Source organism: Oncorhynchus gorbuscha, linkage group LG24 (assembly GCF_021184085.1).
Source record: "Oncorhynchus gorbuscha isolate QuinsamMale2020 ecotype Even-year linkage group LG24, OgorEven_v1.0, whole genome shotgun sequence".
Lineage (NCBI taxonomy): Eukaryota > Metazoa > Chordata > Actinopteri > Salmoniformes > Salmonidae > Oncorhynchus > Oncorhynchus gorbuscha.
In genome coordinates this window covers 43501978-43508956 of record NC_060196.1, presented here as the reverse complement: position 1 = coordinate 43508956, position 6979 = coordinate 43501978, and positions in this window count along the sequence as shown.

Here is a 6979-nt window from a genome sequence, read left to right as displayed (position 1 = left end):
TTAGATTTGGGCATGTCATTTCAGGTCCTGAGCTACAGGCAGTTAGATTTGGGCATGTCATTTCAGGTCCTGAGCTACAGGCAGTTAGATTTGGGCATGTCATTTCAGGTCCTGAGCTACAATCAGTTAGATTTGGGCATGTCATTTCAGGTCCTGAGCTACAGGCAGTTAGATTTGGGCATGTCATTTCAGGTCCTGAGTTACAGGCAGTTAGATTTGGGCATGTCATTTCAGGTCCTGAGCTACAGGCAGTTAGATTTGGGCATGTCATTTCAGGTCCTGAGCTACAGGCAGTTAGATTTGGGCATGTCATTTCAGGTCCTGAGCTACAATCAGTTAGATTTGGGCATGTCATTTCAGGTCCTGAGCTACAGGCAGTTAGATTTGGGCATGACATTTTAAGTGGATTTTTTTTTTTTAAGGGTCTGATCCACAGAGAATAGAGTGGAATAGAAATCTTGACTTCACAAACACACAAATGTAATCTGTTAGAGTTACTATTTACCTGCCCAAAATTGTAATCAGTAACGTAATTTTTGGATTATCCAAACTCAGTAACGTAATCATCAGATTATTTTCAGTTACTTTTGGATGACTTTCCCATTAAGAGGCATTAGAAGAAGACAAATAATCCATCAAACACATTTGGTGTGTCATCATATCGGTCTCTGACTTGTGGTCAGACACTCTCAGGTGAAACACTTAAACTTGCTACTTTTTCAATGCGGAATTGAATGTCACAGAAAAAACAGAAAGGTATATCTGAATGTATAAGTAATCATTCCGTTCTAATCTAAAACCTCTCCATTGCTAATAAATTGACCTATTGTATGAATTATCTTCCAAATCAGTTAATAAACAAGGAAGTTATTTTCATTCCCTCAAATTGAGGGAGTGGGTGTCAGGATATGAAAGCACAGGTGTTGATGCCTTCATGAAGTTCACCTGAGGTGACTGGGATAAGATATTTTGATAGGACTCTGTACACAGCTTGGAAAATGTAAGTGCTATACAAGGAAGCACTAAATCTCTGTCAGACGTGTCTGGCTGTTTCAAAAGGAGCCAGGGAAGTCAACAACTTCTACCTCTCTATCGCTGGTGAGTCTATCTTTCTTTTTACCTCCATCTCAGGCCATCCTATCCCGCTATGTTTTTTTTACCAGTCCAACACAGGTGAACTTTCCTTCCAAAGGTTGATTTAGAACAGTGATTTTTAGTTTGAGCCGTTTTAGAGTAGAAGTGGGAGTCGACTCCAAAATAATCGATTCCTCGACTCCTTGCCAGTAGACTCCCGGTGTCGACTCACATTTCTGGGGGTCAAAGCTTCAACCTATCAACTCCTAAGATTCCGTATTTTTGCAACGGAGAAAACTATTTTCCATAGTCTACTTCGAGAACACAAACTCTCGCATATTACACAGCAAAGACAGAGCGCGCTAGCAGGGGAGAGAGAGAGATGGGAGGGGCACAGCCATGCATAGGTAATAGGTAGGCATGTCGGCCTCAAGGCAGACAGTCAGAACTGTGCATCGGTAATCAAAAGATGTAGGCTATCGCAATGCTGTATTTCTTGGCATGCAATGTCTCGTGCAAGTTCACTAAAGTAGGGGCTATCAATGAGTAGGCTGAGCTATTATACACTCAACAGACCGAAGACCAAATGCACACTAGTGTTTTTCATTGCAAAGAAAAAGAGGAGCAGGTGAGCCAGCGAGGGAGAGAGGATCGGCCTTGTGCCCAGCCCTCAACCCAACATCCAGCCATGTGCCCAGTCCTCAACCCAACATCCAGCCATGTGCCCAGTCCTCAACCCAACATCCAACCATGTGCCCAGTCCTCAACCCAACATCCAGCCATGTGCCCAGCCCTCAACCCAACATCCAGCCATGTGCCCAGTCCTCAACCCAACATCCAGCCATGTGCCCAGCCCTCAACCCAACATCCAGCCATGTGCCCAGTCCTCAACCCAACATCCAGCCATGTGCCCAGTCCTCAACCCAACATCCAGCCATGTGCCCAGTCCTCAACCCAACATCCAGCCATGTGCCCAGTCCTCAACCCAATGCCCAGTCTTGTGCCCAGCACTCAGCCATCAACCCAACGCCCAGCCTTGTGCCCAGCCCTCAACTCAACGCCCAGCCTTGTGCCCAGCCCTCAGCCCTCAACCCAATGCCCAGCTCTCAACCCAACACTCAGCCCTGTGCCAGTCCTATTACTCCTGCAGTGTATTCCATAGACAACAGAGCATCATAGGAGTTGTGAGGAATAATAGGAGTTGTTTGAGCTCCAATAATGTTTCTAATAATCTTTATTGTTTTGATCAAACTATGTATTTTAGATTTTTCCTTGTTGCTCCTGTTGTCACCTTCTCACTGATCTTGTGAAGGAAAAACCTGCAGTGCTTTGTTTTACTGTACATTAAAATTAATATTGTATTCTTTGTAAAAAAAAAGGTGGGTCATGGCACACATATAGCCTGACAGAGCTGTCTTTCTACTGGACAGGAGGGGATGAGATGGTGCGGGTCCATTTGATGAATCTGGATCGGGCCTGGGCCAAAGCGGATCCGAGGGAGAGAGAAACCTGAGTGGAGGAAGGGAGAGAAAGAGAGAGAGTGGAGGAAGCAGGAGAGAGAGACAGAGAGAGACAGAGAGCTAAGCGGAGAAGAGGATAGCAGCCAGAGAAAACAGTCATGTTTGAACATCGAGTCTCAGTGCCATTTATCACACAGTGGTGAGAAAAACCCACTGGGGAACATTCTCTCTCTCACCCTTACTCTGTCACTCTCTCTCTATTACCCCCCTCTCTCTCTCTGTCTTCATCCTCCTCTCTCTGTCTCTCCTTGTCTTTCTCTCTTTTCCTGCCCTCCTGCCTCTTTCTCGAACTTTTTCTAAAGGAAATTTGCAGACGTGGAAGGAGTGAGTGTACAGACATCAGAGAGCCAGCTAGAGGTCAGAGTTCATAGTTCAGACCAGGTCACTGTTAAATTCTGATTGTGAAGAGTAGGTTGTAGATTGTAGCTCACAGAGAGACCATTAGATGTGAGAGACACTTATACTTACTTAGTCAACCACATGTGCACGCACAAATACACACACACACACACATACACAAGATGAAATTAAGATGAGAAAGAAAGTGACATCATTATCAAGAGGCAGCCAAAGTCGAGAAGAGCAAGGAAAAGATTCCAAACTTAGTCAACAGCGACTGAGAGTTGATATTACCTATTTTGAAAATCATTGTCTTCATGTTGGAAAACTAGCCATGTACATATTGTCTCGTTCTTTTCCATTATGTTTGAAAAGTGCCAGCACGCACTCACACACACACACACACACACACACACACACACACACACACACACACACACACACACACACACACACACACACACACACACACACACACACACACACACACACACACACACACACACACACACACACACACACACACACACCGCTTAGCATCACAAAAGTATAGATTTATGAGTTTATTATTAGAACACACACAAACACACTTCATCCTAACACTGTTGTTCAATGGAACCAATATCTAGAAACGGATGGACCAGACAGAGATGATGTCATAAAGAGACCAGGAAGCAGTAGAGTTCACCCTGTGAGGACATCTGAGCAGTTTCTGTCAATAATAATTATATTACAAAACCTAATGGGCTGGGCACCTGTGTGGGTAAGAAACTGAATTTATCGATCAATCAATCATTGACTCAAATACTGTCGTGAAGGTACAGACAGTGTGGTATTTGGCTATTTTACTCTTACATAACAGCACTTAAATCCTCATTACAGAAAAACACAATTATTTTACATAACCCCCATCTTCACCACCAACATCACTCTTCAAAACACAGTTTACAAAAAACAAGACATTTAATACTGAATAGTATACTGATACTTTTTACAACTATAGAACGCTATGGCCATTATTTTCCCCACAAACAATGAAAAGAACCATAACATTGATAGATGGGTTGGTTTGGCAATATTATGTATGTATTATGTTACATTTGTTTTGTGCTGTTAGTTTATTTAAACTCCAGTCAAATAAATGGTCTCTTTCTGTCATGGACATGGTTAAAGAAGCTACAACAAATCCTAAATTACACTGCAGTATAAACCTTTATAATAATTTCACACGTGTATTAGAAATGTATGTTTTTTTGCATCCCAACTCTCCCTGAGACACCCTCGGAGAGTGGGGTCACAGCCAGGGTCTGCCAATATCAACGGCAACCCTGGAGCAATTTGGATTAAGTGCCTTGCCCAAGGGCACATCGACAGATTTTGCACATTTTCGGCTCAGAATTCAAACTAATGACCTTTCAGTTTCTGTCCCAACACTCAAACCGCTAGGCTACCTGCAGCCCAATAAATATAGTAGTGAGTTTTACAATGTTGTGCTGTTGTGTGTGAGGAAAATGGAGCCATGTACTGTATGTTATTAGTCCATCTCTGTAGTCTTTGTCATCTGAAACATTTATTACATTATAAACATTTATTATTCCTCTGAAACATTTATTCTTATGAATAAAAAAGCTAACATATTAATCAAGGCCACATGCTAACGAATGCAGATACCCTTGTATATTAGTTCACATAACATCCTCCATTTCAACTCTGCATTGATAAAGATTTTAGAAGTTTCTGACTAACTTAGTACATTTATTTTAATTGACCCAAATATAGAGATCAAAATCGGGGGGGGGTTGGGGGGCACTTCTGGACTTTGTCTGTCTGTCTGTCTGTCTGTCTGCCTGTGTTGTCATGGTAGCGTCAGTTAGTCTGATGTTCTGATCACTCGGCGGTGTCTCCCAATGCAGTCTGGACAGCTTCAAACACGTCACACCGCTGACCAGCAGATCACACCGGTGTGAGACACACATATACACACGCACACAAACACCAGATTATGCCCCTAGCCCCCGTCTCTGTCTCTGAACTGAGTCTGCAGTCTGGACTCCTACTCTAATACTCTCTCCAGCCGTCTCTGTCAAAACCAACACTCACACGCACAAAGGTTTGACATTTTAGTCGTTTAGCAGACACACACACTCCATCTAGACAAGTCTCTATATGTTTGATTCCCCCCCTCTCCCTTTACCTCTACTCCCCTCTCCCCACTTTCCCCTCCCCACTCCCCACTTTCCTCTCCCCACTCCCCACTTTCCTCTCCCCACTCCCCTCTCCCCACTTTCCCCTCCCCACTTTCCTCTCCTCTCTACCTTGCAATGACTGTCTGATAATATATCTCACCTCTTGTTAACGCCCAGAAATGTTCAAACTTCCATCCACTCAAAAATGTACATTTTATACACCCCATAATATGGTGCCAATCTAAAGCCTTGTTCACATTGGCAGTATGAAGTGACTTTGCATATCCGATTTGCAGTCAAGCCACATTTCAAACAACCTTTGTAGGTGGTTTGAAGTCAGATACAAATCTGTCGCCATGCGACTTGTGTCTGAACAGTCAAATCTGATACATTTGCCCTCAAGTCATTTTTAGAATGTTATTTGTCATGTCTTGTTGAATGCTAGCTACTCTGCTTACAGTTTGACAAGAACAACTTCACATTCATCATCTCCAGCACCACCTCTACATCAACATACTGTATGTGAAAATGTCTATGTTTAGTAGTAAAAAAACATAGAGGAAAATAAGTGTTTCCAATTACATCATTGGTGTGGCAATACCTACTCATCATTGTAACCATAATTGGTTAAAATGACATGATGCACACTGATGATGTCATTGGAAACACTTATCTTCCACTATCTTTTTTATTACAAAACATAGAAACGAGACATTTCCGTATATATTGATGTTGTGGTGGTGCTGGAGATGAATATGTAGTAAAAAATATTTGTTCTCCCTTTAATTGTTTCTAAACAAATTAGTGAATGTGCTACAAAAGCTAAACAGCTACCTATCTAGCTAGTTGACTGCTGTGGCTTGAGAAAAAAGACTCCCTTTGAGGCTTTAATTAAAAGTGTTTTATCACTATGATTTTGAACATTCAAAGAGACTGGGAAACGTCCATGGCAGACATTGTTGTCATCATAGCTTGTTACATAACTTCTGAGTGATAAGAAGCACGAGCACCAATCAGCCTACACCACTGCACACTCACCCGTCATAACTATGACAACTAGCGTGGCCATGTCAGCAAATGACTGCTGTCTGAACACACACAAATCCCATATGGTCACTTGTAACTTGCTATTTGGCAGTGGTGTAAAGTACTTAAGTAAAAATACTTGAAAGTACTTTACTTTTTAAATATCTGACAACTTTTACTTTTACCTCATTACATTCTTAAAGAAAATAATGTACTTTTTACTCCATACATTTTCCCTGACACCCAAAAGTACTTGTTACATTTTTGAATACTTAGCAGGACAGGAAAATTGTAAAATTCATGCACTTATCAAGAGAACATCCCTACTGCCTCTGATCTGACTGACTCCCTACACACACACGCTTTGTAAATGATGTCTAAGTGTTAGAGTGTGCCCTGGCTATCCGTAAATACATTTTAAAAAACAAGAAAATGGTGGTGTCTGTTTGATTAATATAAGGAATTTAAAATTATTAATAGTTTTACTTTTGATACTTTTTGAGTTTTACTCAAGCTGTGTTTTACCGGGTGACAGTCCCTTTTATCCAAGTAATTTTCTATCAAGGTATTGTAACGACCCTGGGTTTATAAGCGCGGTATTCGACCCTGCCGCACGAGCGTGCTTTTGCCGCACAGTCGATAGCGCCGGACCTCGGGCTCGAAGGTCGAGGGTTGGAGACCTGCTCCCTGCTGTTTCATTACAATATCTTTACTTTTACTCAAGTATGACATTTGTGTACTTTTTCCACCACTGCTGCATTTGGATCGATAGTCAGTATTCCAAAGCGGATGTGAAAACATAACTGATTTCAGCATTAAAGCCTGCAGTGTGAA